At 46.9% G+C, this 13,534-nt stretch overlaps 1 long non-coding RNA gene across 1 annotated transcript; it reads right to left on the reverse strand.

The window, feature by feature from the left end:
* Positions 1–5,311: 5,311 nt before the first annotated feature.
* Positions 5,312–7,104, reverse strand: LOC122433032. The gene is made up of 4 exons (XR_006267003.1): positions 6,929–7,104; positions 6,501–6,561; positions 5,676–5,821; positions 5,312–5,481 (listed from the first exon to the last, which is right to left on the reverse strand). It is a non-coding gene; the product is annotated as an uncharacterized LOC122433032 (long non-coding RNA).
* Positions 7,105–13,534: the final 6,430 nt, after the last annotated feature.

Below are 13,534 nucleotides of genomic sequence, written 5' to 3' on the forward strand. Positions count from 1 at the left end.
AAATAGCAATGATAAATTCACTATTTCTTCAAACCAAAAATGAGTGAGAAGAATGGCAATGTGCTACATTAAAAAAAACTGGCAGTCCAGTGGTTAAGACTCAGGACTCCCACTGCAGGGGGCATTGGTTCTACCCTTGGTTGGGGAAATAAGACCCCACATGATTTGTGGCATGGCCCAAAAAATAATCTGTTTCATATCACATTTGAGAAAAGACAGCTGGCTTCTCATATCTGTGTCTGCCTTCACTCTTTAAGAATACATTGATTTGATTGAAGTGCATGAAGAAAATTTAGCCTCAGATTTGAAAAAAATTGGAAAAGAAAGTAGTCTTTTTAAAGCCTTTTCAGATAATTATGGCTGTTCTTCTTTGATACTACACCAACACTCAGAATGTGGTGGTTTTTTAAAGGTTAGCTGCAACATGGACTCTCAGATGATATTCGTGTGCTTTTTGTGTTCTATTACATGAAAACCCACTGATCTATCTTGCACTTTGAAAGGATCTTTTACTCACATGTGATTTTGTAAATCACATGTTGGTCTTTCCAAACATATTTGTTCACTGACTAGATCTTGCAACCGTTGACACATCTTATTATACAATATGAAAAAAAAATGTATAACATTCATGAATATTGCAACCCTGTCAATATTAGGAAGTTGTGAAGCTAAAGGTGGCAGATACAGTCTCCAAAATTGTACTTTTTGCCAAAAGCCTTAGAATTTTATTATTGGCAACAAATTCTGTCAGTTTGGTGTCACTGTCTTGATTCACACTAAGAACCATCACTGCTTTCGCAACATTGGTGCAAACTCACCACAGTGAAAAAGGTCACAATTGCCTCAGTATTATTAATACTATGAAATATTCATGGGCCTCCTGAAAGGGCTTTGGGAACCCCTAGAGGCCACCAGAATACACTTTGAGACCTGCTGCACTATTCATTTTCTTTCTTTCTTTTTTTTTTATGAGTTAAGTTTTATTTAGGGCAATATAAGGACCGCAGTCTGGGAGACAGCACCTCAGACGGCTCTGAGAAACTGCTCCAAAGACGTTGGGTGAAGAACAGTATATATGTGATTTTGGTAAAGGGGAATAGATGCAGTCAAGCACGTTTATTTTTTTTAGAAAGTTTCTGCTGGTCTTGTGAAGCTTCTGCTAGTCACGAGAAACAGTTGTCACCACGAAGGATTCTAGTGTTTTTCTAGATATGAGGAGGTACTAGAATTGGGCTCATAAAATCAGCTCCTGAGAACATCTCTCTGAAGACCTGTCCTTGTCCTACCAGCTTTCTGGAGCACCGAGTGCCTCGTTTCTGCTCTCCACCCTGGACTTCAGGGGATGCTGGAGGGCAGCCGCTGCAGCAGCGCATGATTTAATCCTTGTAGAGGCAGATGGCGAGCACCCATGGCAAGTGCCAATATGTGGTTGACAGTGATTTAGTTGCTAAGTCATGTTCGACTCTTGTGACCCCATGGACAATAGCCCACCAGGCTCCTCTGTCCGTGGGATTTCCCAGCAAGAATACTGGAGTGGGTTGCCATTTCCTCCTCCATCATTTTTCTATGAACTGGTTCATCTTTTGCTTACTGATTTAAGAAACCTTACTGAATTCAGTTAACCCTAGCATTCCACATTTGATGGAAACATTATCATTTGCATCTGGTGGGGGAGGTGGTTAGGAAACTTGGTGTATGCATCTACACATCTGAATATTTATTTATTTATTGGCCACGCCTGCCCACTTGTGAGATCTTGGTCCCCAACCAGGAATCAAACCAGGGCCCTAGAAAGTGCAAGCAGAGTCCTAACCACTGCACCACCAGGGAATTCCATATTCAGCTAAATCTAGTGGTCTTTTCCGATTTGAGTTTCTTGTTTTTTAAAAAAATCATCCTGGCCTTCCCCAGTGGTACAGCGGATAAGAACCACCTGCCAAGGCAGGGGACATGGGTTTGATCCCTGGTGCAGGAAAATTCCACATGCCCTGTGCAACTAAAGCCCGTGTACCACAATTACTGAAGCCAAGCACCCTAGCGCCTACATGCTGCAACTACTGAAGCCCACGTGCCTAGAACCTGTGCTCCACAACAAGAGAAGCTACCACAGTGAGAAGCCCTGGCACCGTAATGAAGAGTAGCCCTCTCTCATCGCAACTAGAGAAAGCCCAGCCACAACAGTGAAGACCCAGCACAACCAAAAATAGATCAATAAATAAAATTTTGAAAATTAAATAAAATAATCCTAAGCAAGTTCTTCCCATATTAGTATTAGTGTGTAAGTATCACAAATGGAGTGGCTGAAGCAATAGAAAATTCTCATCTGATAGATCTGGAAGCCAGAAATTTGAGGTCAAGGTGTGGACAGGATGGCCTCCTTCTGAGGGTTGAGTTGCTCAGTCGCTCGGTTGTGTCCGACTTTTTGCGACCCCATGAACTGCAGCACACCAAGTTCCCCCTGTCCTTCACTGTCTCCCAGCGTTTGCTCAAACTCGTGTCCTTTGAGTAGGTGATGCCATCTAACCATCTCAGGGCTGGGAGGGAGAGTCTGTTCCAGGCCTCCCTCCTTGGCTTCTAGTTGCATCACCCCGCTCTCTGCCTTCACCTTCATAGAGTGTCCTCCTGTGTGCATTTCTGTGTCCACATTTCCCCTTTTCATAAGGACACCTGTCATTTGAATTGGGTCCACCCTAGCAACTTCATCTTAACATGATCATCTTAAGGACTTAATGGCAAAGTCCTTATTTCTAAACAAGGTCACATTCACAAGCACCGGGGATTAGGACTTGAACTTCTCCGTGTGGGGAGTGGGGACACAATTCAATTCATAGCATTTGCTTTGACTTGTTTCTAACGGTTTGATAATTTCTCCCTTTCCGCTCGATTCTCTCATGTTTGGAAATGTTTTTTTTTTAATATATTGCCAAATTGTTTCAAAACACTGATAATGCTTAGAGACCTGTCTATAATTTTAACTGATTGAAAATCGAATTTCTCATTGCCCCTATCAAATAGTTTTTTCGGCATGTGGGATCTTAATTCCCTGACCAGAGATCAAGTCCATGCTCCTTGCAGCTGGGAATCTTAACCACTGGACCACCAGGGAATTCCCCTGGGATTTATTTATTCAACAAATACGTCTCTAATAATGACTAATGTATATTTCCAAAGGGAAAATTTTATTCTGTGTCAACTGTACTTCAAGGACATTGCTTTTATAAAAAGTAAGTATTGTGAAAGGAAGAAAGAAGGGAGGGAGGAAAGAAATAAAGAGAGGAAGGAGACGGAAGAGGGGCCTGCAATTAGCATTGAGCTTTATGTCGGAGGAGTTTGGAGTAAAGGATATCGCCTGTATTCTTCAGATAGCCAGCCATCTAGCCGGGTGGTCAGTGAGAGATCCTTCCTGGCCGAATCACCACCCTCCCCCAACCCCTGCAGAAGACAAGTTAGAGCTGGGGCCCAGGCCTCAGAGGATTTGGATGGGCCTCCGAGGTCGGCTGGCTCAGACGGCGTCCCCACGCGTCCCTTCCCTGTCACCAGGAGCATCAGCTGCAGCGTGTCCACGGGGTGGGGGAAACGGGGGTCTGCTCTCCATGTTGACCCGGGACAAGCAGAGGTCGTGTGCACAGAAAGGCGGTTTGGTTTCTCCGGTCTTCCGTTCCCCCGACCCCGTTACTGAATAACTAGAAGACTTCCTGTTTATCCTCTGACATAGTTGTTTCACTCTTTGGCCTATCCTGAGGCAACCCGGATTTAGCCTCAGGCTTTTTGAGTTATTTATAACAGAGAAACAAATATGACATGACTTTGATGTCCATCCACTGACATGTGGATAGATAAATGCTGGCTATCCCTCAATGCAGCATTACTCAGCCACGTGCCGTGTCTGTGCTAAGTCGCTTCAGCCGTGTCCGACTCTTTGTGACCCTATGGATTTGTTGCCTGCCGGGCTCCTCTGTCTATGGTATTCTCCAGGCAACAACACTGGAGTGGGTTGCCATTTCCCTCTCCAGGGGATCTTCCCGACCCAGGGATGGAACTCGGGTCTCCTGCATTTTGTGCAGATTCTTTACTGTCTGAGCCCCCATAATAAGGGACCAAATACAGATACCTATATACCGTAGAGGAACCTGGGAGACCTCACTGCTGGGTGAAAGAAGCCAGACAGTAGATGACAAATACTGTGTGTTCCATTTATGTGAAACACAGAGAAAAGGCAAATCCATAGAGACAGAAAGTAGACTAGTAATGGCTAGGGGCTGAGAGATTTGGGGGGAAATGAGGAGTGACCGCTGAAAGGGGACTGCCTTTCTTTGGGGGTTATGATGGCATTCTGTAATTAGATAATGGTGATGGTCGTAAATATACTATTAATAAAAGCCACAAAGCTGTACACTCTAAAACAGTGAATATTGGGAATTCCCTGTTGCTCTAGTGCTTAGGATTCAGGGCTTTCACAGCCCTGCAAGGGTGTGGTAGTGGGAGGGGAATTCCATCCCTGGTGGGGGAACTGAGGTCCTGTGTGGCCAAAATCTTTTTTAGTTGTTTAAATTAAAAATGGTGAATATTATGGCATGTGAACTAAATCTCAGTTGAAAAAAAAAAGAAAAAAAACAGAGAATTCCCTGTGGTGTTTAGGAGTTCATGATTCCATTGCAGGGGGCACAGGTTTGATTGATCTCTGTTCAGGGAACTAGGATCCCATATGCTGCCACATAGCATGGCAGTTAAAAAGAAAAAGAAAAAATAATAAATGTGGGAGTTTGGGATGAGCAGATGCAAATTATTACATATAAGTTGGATAAACAACAAGGTCCTCCTGTATAGCACAGGGAACTATATTCAATATCCTGTAATAAATCATAACAGGAAAGAATATGAAAGAGTATATATATATGTGTGTGTGTAACTGAATCACTTTCCTGTACAGCAGCAGAAATTAACACAGCATTGCAAATCAACTCTACGTCAGTAAAATAAATCAAAGCATAGTTGTCATAAAAATCTCAGTTGTTGCCCACAGAAAGTCAGAAAACTGGCAGATGTGATCAATCCCACATCTGGTGTGAGACCTGTTGGTGTGTGACTGTGAGTGCAGGAGAGGTAAAGCAGGGTGCTTTTCCCTTGTCAGGGCTTCAGAGCACAGAGGCCCCAAAGGGGCCAGGCCAGGCAGCCCTGGAGAAGGGCCAGGAGCCTGTTTGGGGTGGGGAGAGTTCAGGGCTGCTTGGGTTAGAGCTGGGCCTCCAAGGGCTCTGAATCCTGGGATTCAGAGACCAGTTCTGTAACAGAGTCAGGCACATTCAATACGTGTGTGTTCAACAAATTTATTTTTATGCCCACAAGTTGATTTTGTTCAAACCCCAAAGATAAAATGTTGCTTCAAAGGATTCCTGACCCCAGGAAGGTGGATCCTCCAGTCTGCAGGGGGCTGGGAGAAGATTCCTTTCAATACATTTTAGGGTTCTTGTTCATTTTTACCTGCAAGAGAAGCGGGTGGGGTCAGGCAGGGCCCAGAACTGACCATGGGAGGAGGACAAAGGTGGCCAGTTGGGTGGGGCCACTAGACCTCCAGGCCAATGGAGGGAGCCCCACCACCTTCTCCCCACTGCACCTGTGCCTCCCCCAAACCACGCCCAGGCTTCCCTCTTACTCACACACTCCCCGATCCCTACCTGTGGTCAACCTAGGACCTCTTAGGGCATGATGTTTCAGTGCTCCTCTTCCAGGCGTAAAGGGCCATCCCAGCGACCACTACTAGTGCAGCGGGCCACACTGCAGACCCTATGGCCATAAAACCCACAGACACAGAACCCTTTGCCTATAAGGGGGGAATGAGGTCAGGTGACGTGAGTGACCCCAGGGTGACCCCACAGGATGGAGACAGTGAGGGGATTGTGGGGCTCGGGGTCCCAGACTGACGGGAGGAGGTGCAGGAACCAGAAAAAAGACAGGGACACTCAACAAGATGGCCCCATCCCTGCCCCTCCACCCCAGATGAGCAGGAAGAACAAACCCTTAGGCGGATGTTAGCCTTGCCCCTCCCTCTGCAGTAATTTCAGGGCAACGACTTGGCCCTCATGGAGACGGCACCCTCTGCCTCCTGGCCTGGTGGGAGGAAACAAGTGCCCACCAGGGGTGGGGGGCATCTGGGCCAGGACTGCCTGGGGGAGCCCTCCCGGGTGAGCCAGGTATGGGCTCTAGGGTCTGGGGTGAGGGGGGCACTCTGGCTGCTAAAGCATGACTCCAGCCAGACCCGGGCTCCCAGCAGGGGGTGGAGGCCGAGGGGTCCCCGGAACCTCCTGGTCTGTAGCTGGGGATGTGCTGGGAAGCACAGTCCCTCCACCTCCTCCAAGGGAAGCAGTCCCTCCACCCTCACCCCTAGGTCCCTGGAGACTTCATCTGTTCTGGAAACAATCAGGGTCCTGCTCTTGGGCCAGGAGCTGTTGGCTGGGCCTGGTCAGGTCCGGCTGGTTTCGAGGGGGGCACTTGTCTCTCACCATGAAGAAGATTATCCCGCTTTTCACGCCAGTCATCTTCTCAAGGTATCAGAGTTCACCCCTGTGGGGGGACACCTGTAATCTTCCTTCCCCCACACTCCGACTCCCCCAAGGTCCCCCTGCAGAGACTGAGGCCCCTCCCCAACCCTTCTGGAGGGGTCGCCCAGACAAGAGACGACTGCCACTTGCCTGGAGCTGACCTGGGGCGGGGCGGGGGGGGGGGGGTGGTCTGCTGGAAGGTGACAGTGGGGTGCAGGCTGGGCCACCCCAGGGATTGCTGGGTGTGGAGAAAGGAGCATCAAGTCCCCCTCCTTCCCCTCCCCCCCACTTCCTGCCCAACTGCCCCCACCCCGAGCCTGTTCAAAGGCACCCCCACATGTTGGTGCAGCAGCAATCCCACTCTGGTCCCCCGTCTGGCACCCCCTCACCTTTTGAAGGAAGCCGAGCTCTCTCCTCTCCGACTCTCAGCTCTAACTCGGCCAGACCCGCAAATGGACTTGGGAGTGCTATTTGCTTTCTCCTCCCTCCTGTGCACCGCACCACACTACCAGGGCTTCTTAGAGCAGCACTAGCTTCCCGGAAACCATGTTTCTGAGATCACGCATGCGTAGTTGCTCAGTCGTGTCCGACTCTCTGCGACCCCTATGGGCCGTAGTCCGCCAGGCTCCTCTGTCCATGGGATTCTCCAAGCAAGAATACTGGAGTGGGTTGCCGTGCCCTGCTCCAGAGGATTTTCTCAACCCAGAGATCAAACCTGCGTCTCTTACATCTCCTGTATTGGCAGGCGGGTTCTTTACCACTACCGCCACTGGGAAGCAATGGTTTGTTCCATTGTTCTCTTTCTCCTGCTAAGCAACAAAAGCTTTTAAAGGTACCAGCTGTGAGACAACTCAGGGCTCTATGTGTGCAGATGAGGGGGAGAGGGAGCGCCCAGCATCTGGGCGAGCTTCCCACATAGCTGGTAAAGGAGCCATGGAGAGGTGGTAAGCCACAGGCTCAGAAAATGGAGCCAAAGACCCCGTAACTTGGAGCCCTTTGGAGAGGAGGCTGAGCTCCTGCGTAAACACAGCTGCAAGTCCAGTCCCTGCCCACTCAGTAGCCTCCAGCTCCTACTGATCAGAGTCCCTGTAGCCAATAGTTTTGGCAGCAGACGTTTACTCTGGGAGGTCCCAGCCGGGAGCCTTCAGTCCTGGGAGACTTCCTGGAGGAGGTGACAATTGGTCTTGGGAGGGCAGTGACTTGGGGAGGGCTGTGTCCTGGGGAGGGCTAGCTAGCAGGAGGAAGCCTGAGGCTTCCTGGGGACAGGTCCTGTAGGGGGAGGCCCCGAGTCTCTGACACATACAAAACACCACTTATCTTACCATTCACCCCCCACCACCCCTGTGTCATCTACTTCCCTATGTTGGCAGAGAATACAGCCTGCCTGATGCATGTGCCTTGACAACCAGGAGAACAGAGTTGCTCTTTTAATGCAAGGTTTTTTCACCATTACTTCTATCTATCCTATAGATGGGCATTTAGGTTTTTCCCATTTTTTTCATATTATGAATTTGTGCCAATACTATGCATGCACGGATGTGTCCTTCTGATCTTCAGCTGGCATCATGCTCTGTGGCCTCTCCAGGGAGTGGCTCCCACCAATGCTCTGAGGGCTCTGCAGTGTGGGGTACCAGCTGAGGGAGTGCCACTTTATATTTTTGTAAAATATGTTTACATCTTTATAAAGAATGTTTGCATTTTTATAAAATATTTATATTTTTATAAAATACATTTATATTTTATAAAATATGCATATTTTTGTTATATGCTTATAATTTTTAAGTGATAGGATTTTGAGTGGTCTTTTATAAGATATAAAATATATAAAATGTTTATATTTTTATGAAATACATTTGTAATTTTTAAGTGATGGGATTGTGATTGGTTGGTCTTTTATTTTCAGTGTTTAGGGTTTTTTTTCCCTCAGTATTTTTTAAGATTAAAAATGTGTCATACTTCATTTGAATTTTCATGAAGGCTCAACTGCTAAGAAATAAAGGTAGTGCTCTAAAAAAGCTCTAGAAACCCCCAAGTTGCAGAGAGCATCCACCCAGAGAAGAAAAGGCTGGGGAGCACAGTGCATCCTGGTCTGTGGCTTACCTGTATGCGTGAGCTTCCCAGGGCTGCCATAACAAATTGCCACAAACGATGTGGCTCAATACAACAGGAATTTGTCTCCCGCAATCTGGAGGCCAGAAGTCCTAACTTGAACCATTGCAGAGTCTCCCACCCTTCCAGAGGCCCTGAGGGAGGCATCTCCCAGCCTCTCCCAGTATCTGATGGCTGCTGGCGTCCCTTGGTTTGTGTTTGCATCCCTCTTATCTCTGCCTTCATCTCCATAAGGCCTTTTCTCCTGTGCATCTGTCTCCTCTCTCAACTCATGGTGATTTCGTTTGGAGATCCTTCACTGGTGACCTCTGCCAAGCCCCTTGCTCTAAACAAAGTCACATTCTGAGATCCCAGATGAACACGAAGTTTGGGGGGGCCACCAGTCAACACACTACACTGTAGGATACAAATTACATTTCAAAGAAAAAGTAAGAAATCTTTTTGGGGACTTTCCTGGTGGCTCAGGGGTAAAGAATCTGCCTACCATTGCAGGAGACGCAGGTTTGATCCCTGATCTGGGAAGATCCCACAAGCTGTGGAGCAACTGAGCCCAAGCGGCAAAACTGCTGAGCCTGTGCTCTAGAGCCCAGGAGCCACAACAAGAGAAGCCACTGCAATGAGAAGCCAGAGCACCGCAACTAGTGAGTAGCCCCCACTCACTGCAACTAGAAAAAAACCTGAGCAGCAACGAAGACCCAACAAGGCCAAAAATAAATAAATAAATACAATTTTAAAAGAAAAAAAAAATCTTTTAGGAGGTTTCAGGAAGATTGGAGGGGAAGCCCAGAGGCTGGGAGCCTGGAGAGGAGACTGTCTGTAGAGTCCAGAAATGAAAACACTTGTCCCCACGGTAACCCGCATACTAATGATCACAGCAGCACTATTCCCAATAGCCACAATGTGGAAACAACTCAAAAGTCCGTCAGTGAATGCACGGGTAAACAAAATGTGGTATATATACAATCAACGGGATATTATTGTCATAAAAAAAAAGAATGAAATGCTGACACATGCTACAACATAAACCTTAGAAACATTATGTATTAAGCTTAGAAGCTTAGTACAATAAGCTGGGTGTGAAAGGACAGATAGACTCCACCCTGTGAGTGCTGGGGTGGGCACAGTGGGCCTAATATACTTTCCCAGCTTTAAGAATGCAGAAACAGCCTGGATTGGCAACAGAGACATCAATGGTTTAACGAACAGGGGGATCTTAACACATCCGAGCAGGCCTTCCCTGGTGGCTCAGACAGTAAAGAATCTTAATGCAGGAGACCTGGGTTTGATCCCTGGGTTGGGAAGATCCCCTTGAGAAGGAAATGACTACCCACTTCAGGATTCTTTCCAGGAAAAGTCCATGGATGAGGAGCCTGGCAGGCTATACAGTCCATGGAGGTGCTAAGAATTGGACACAAGTGAGCAATTTTCACTTACGTGTCTGAGCAAGGTCCTGGAGCAACCACCTCACCATGTGGGGTTGACAGTGGGCAGGACAAAGTGGCAGCCTTGGCTCCCAGGCACACTCCTTAGTGTCCCTTTCATAAGAACAATCAGTAGCTGGGGCCTGGGGTGAGGTCAGTCATGCTTAAGATGCAAGTGAAGCAGGCGCTGGCCAGAGAGGGCGCGCACAGAGAGCAGAGAATGGCTGTCTTGAGGGCCGATCGAGCAATGAGGAACCTAGAACTGATGCAGGGAGGGGTCCCCTTCTAGGGCCCGACAGTGGGCTCTTGTCTAACACTCAGAAGTGAATTGTCTGAGGAGACACACATGCTGGCAAAGCAAGAGACTTTACTGAGGAGGGGTGTCTGGGCAGAGAGCCGCAGGGGAAGAGAACTCAGGGGTCTCGAGGTTTGCAGTCTCGGGGTTTATGGTGATGGGGTTAGTCCTTCTGACTCAGGGTGCTTCTTGGTGGCGAGCACGTCGCTCAGCCAAGCTGGATTCCAGGAAGAAGGATTCTGGGAGGACACGTGGACTGGTGTCTCCTTTTGATCTTTTGCTAGTTCTTTTGTTTGGAGGTGGCTTGTTAGTTTCATGTTCCTTATTAGGATCTCCTGTTGTAGAATAACTCATGCCAATGGTAACTGTGGTGCCTGGCCAGGATGGACAGTTTCAGTCAGAATAGGCAAATTCATAGAGAGAAAATACAGTAGAGTTTACCAAAGGCTGGGGGGTAGGAAGAAGTTACTGTTTAACGAGTACAGAGTTTTAGTTTGGGGGATGAAAAAGTTCTGGAAATGGATAGTGGTGATGGTCGCACAACACCATGAATGTATTTAATGCCACGGAATTGTACATTCAGAAATTAGTTTAAATGGTAAAATTTACATTCATGTGCACTTTACCACACACAAAAGAGCTACACTGTAGTAACATTCCTGACCTATGAGGTTAGCCAAAACGGAAAAGCACCGCAAGGTAGTCTGTTGGTGAAGCAGCAGGAAACAGGCCCTCTCATATTCTGCCAGTGGGAATGCAAACTGGTACAACACTTACAGAGAGGGATCAGTCCTTACTAACAAAACTATGTTTGTCTTTACCTTTTGCCCTAGCAATCCAACTTCTAGGAATTTACCTTGAAGATATTGTTGTTGTGACCCTATAGCCTGTAGCCCAGTAGGCTCCTCTGCCCATCGGATTTTCCAGGCAAGGATACTGGAGGATTAAAAAAAAAAAATGAACACTGGAGGGATTGCCATTTCTTCCTCCAGGGGATCCTCCAGATCTAGGAATCGAATCCCAGTCTACTGCATTACAGGCAGATTCTTTACCACTGACCCACCTGGGAAGCCTACCTTGAAGATATACACTCCAACAAATATGAAAATATGTATGCACCTGGTTACTCATTGCGGCATGGTTTGTGATCACAAAACACTGGCAACAATTTAGGTGCTCATGTATAAAAGAGTAGGTCTTCCCTGGTGGCTCAGATGGTAAAGAATCTGCCTGTGATGCAGGAGATCTGGGTTCGACCCCTGGGTTGGGAAAATCCCCTGGAGAAGGGAATGGCTATCTATTCCAGTATTTTTGCCTGGAGAATTTCATGGACAGTGGAGCGTGGTGGGCTATAGTCCACGGGGTTGAAAAGAGTTGGACATCACTGAGCAACACACACTTTCACACTTTCACAAACTAGAAATTTCATGAGAAAATTGGTTGACTCCTTCTTAACCAAATGATCAGAATCAGATCAAAGTCAGTGTTGGCAGTAATGGAACTACCGTGCAGAACGTATCTCTTCCTACTGTACACAGAGAACATGTATCACTTCCCTGATCTTCCTGCCAAAAATGTGTAACCTGCATTTTAAAAATATGATGAAACATCAGACATACCCACATTGAGGGACCTTCTACAAAATAAATGGCTTGTACTCTTCAAAGATGGTAATGCCATGAATTACAAAGAATCAGCAACTCTTCTGGATTAAGATGTCTAAGAACACAACATTTATGATTTTGAATTTTCTTTTGCTATTCAGGGTATTATCAGAACAACTGATAACACCTCTATAGAAAGTTTCTAGATTATTTCAATGTTACTTTTTTTTATTTTGAAAACCACACTGTGGATATGTAGGCTTCCCAAGTTGCACAGTGGTAAAGAATCCACCTGCTAATGCAGGAGATGTGGGTTCAATCCCTGGGTTGGAGAGATCCCCCTGGAGTAGGAAACGGCAGTCTGCTCCAGTATTCTTGCCTGGAAAATTCCATGGACAGAGGAGCCTGGTGGACTACGGTCCATGGGGTTGCAAAGAGTCGGACACAGCTGAACAACTGAGCACACAGACTGTGGATATGTAAATGAATTCATAGTTCTCATAATTCATCCTTTTCTCATAGGAATAGGATGTTCTCACAAGCATTAAATGCAGTGATCCACATACAGAACTTAGCACAAAATATTCAGTAAATACAGGTGAAACCATTCACCTCAGATTGGGACTTGAACCCATGTGCCAGGATTTGAACCCAGTCAAAACCCTGCTTGGGACTCAAACCCACAGCTTTCCAACTGAGATGGCACGCCTGGTTTCAGGACCTAATAAAGCTCAGGTTCCTGGTGTCTCATGGCAAAGAGAACTCAGTGAGATCAGGATGGTGGGGCGGGGGTGCGAACGTGCGCCTGTGGCTGATCCCTGTGTGGCAGGGGCTACCACCTTGTTGTGAAGTGATTGTCCTCCAATTAAAATAAATCAACAAACTTAAAAAAAAACCAAACCCTCAGCAAGAGACAGTGATATGTAAGAAGTTAATTTATTTAGAGAGAAACTCAATCCACAGAGTGTGGGCCATCTCAGAGGGTGAGTGCAACCTCAAAAGGTCGTGGTGGCTTTCATGGACTGGGTAATTTCATAGGCTAATGAGTGGGAGGATTCGTCCAACTAATTTGGGGAAGGGGCAGAGATTTCCAGGAATTGGACCACTGCGCAGTTTTTGGTCTTTGATGGTTGGCCTTGGAACTGTCATGGGGCCTTTCAGTGGGTCATCTAGCTCACTGATATATTAAAATGAGTGTATACTGAGGCTCACATTCTAGACAAAGTTGACTTGTGTGCCATCTTGAACCCATTTAATTCTAATCAGTGTTTACCTCGGGGCCTCAGGATATATCATTTTTTTCAAAGATTGTGCCCCACCTCCCCCCTCCTATCTCTTGGGAAAAATATCATTGAGAATTTGGTTACAGGAAAGGGCCTTACTGACGGTGGTGGGTTTTAAGAAACTATCACTCTTCACCCTCACCTGAGAAATATCAGCTTAAGCCCAGAAAGGACAGCCTTTTTCACTTTGCCATAAATCATTCCGAAGGTGCGTCCAAGCTCCAGCAAGCACTTGCTAGGAGTTCAAGAAGGTAAGATTACAACATCAGTCTCGGCACCTTTA

This window comes from Cervus canadensis, chromosome 32, assembly GCF_019320065.1.
Source record: "Cervus canadensis isolate Bull #8, Minnesota chromosome 32, ASM1932006v1, whole genome shotgun sequence".
In the NCBI taxonomy this organism is placed as follows: Eukaryota; Metazoa; Chordata; class Mammalia; order Artiodactyla; family Cervidae; genus Cervus; species Cervus canadensis.